The following is a 1,202-nucleotide window of genomic DNA, read 5'->3' as shown; positions in this document are numbered from 1 at the left end:
TAGGGAAAGTAGGGAAAGTGTGCCACTGAGCGCACCTGACCCAGCTCAGGGTTTAGGCTGGTAGTTTTCGAAGCACGTCCTTTGCACTTGGGAGCCTTCTGCCTGCATCCCACCGACGGCTTTCCAAAGCACTTGGGGGCCGGCCGACCCAAGAGTGCAGTCGCTGGGCTACTACACAGTGCCGCCAGGAGCCTATGGTCTCGCTCCCAAAGGCCCAAGTGACACTGCTCTCAGCGCTTACTATCTCAAACAGCACAGAATTGTCACCCAGGGTCACTCAGATCATGGCCTTATTGATCAGGCTGATATACCATGTCAGGCATTTCACAATGTCTGCTCTCCTGCCCCCGTTTCTTCATAATTACAGATCTCCTTTGCCCAAGTAGTCTGCTCTTTCTTGCAGACCTCTTTCTTTCCCACCAACATCCAAGGTGACAGCAGAATGAGGTATTTTCCCAGAGCCCTATTTCTTACTGTCCCTAAAGACCGCTACAAAGAGTTCTGTTATTAATCGTAATGGGAAAATACAGAATCTTTAAAAATCAAAATTGTAGTGCCAAATATTTTAGGCCCTTATAAGGTCCTTAAAATCCATTGTCCCTGACCTATCCTGACTTCCTTCTGAAGAGGCAACAGGACATCTCTTCCGCTTCTAACATTTTTTATCCTGAAGGAAGAATCTACCGTCAATAAATAGGGTGACCATATTTTTTATTTGCCTGAGACAGTCTCTGTTTAGATATGTTATCTCAATTTCTCACCCATCTTGTACTTGTCCCATAATGGATATTAAATTATATGGCCATTTTACCACAAGGCCCTTTAAAAAGTACATTATTTGAAGATACACTTCTAAAACTGTAAGTGCCTTCCTCCTGAATGGGCAATTTGCCTCTTTGAGGCCCTTCAGGTGGCACTAGAAGCTGCCCAGGTAATAGCGACCCTCCCCTTACATTAAGAATGTACAGGTTATTAGAATTAACCCATATTCTTAACACACAACTATAAAATAGGTAAAGCTCAAAATTACCAACACAGAGTTCATTTCATTCTCTCTAAACACAAATCTGAATTCCAGAGTCGTTAGGTACCCTTCACCTAGTACCCACCTCTCTCTTATGCTTACCACTTTGTGACATAATTATCCCCTATTTATAGGTGAGTTGCATGAGGCTAGTAGAACCTGACTCATAAAAGAATTA

Source organism: Pteropus alecto, unplaced genomic scaffold (assembly GCF_000325575.1).
Source record: "Pteropus alecto unplaced genomic scaffold, ASM32557v1 scaffold155, whole genome shotgun sequence".
Lineage (NCBI taxonomy): Eukaryota > Metazoa > Chordata > Mammalia > Chiroptera > Pteropodidae > Pteropus > Pteropus alecto.
This window is presented reverse-complemented; position numbering follows the sequence as displayed.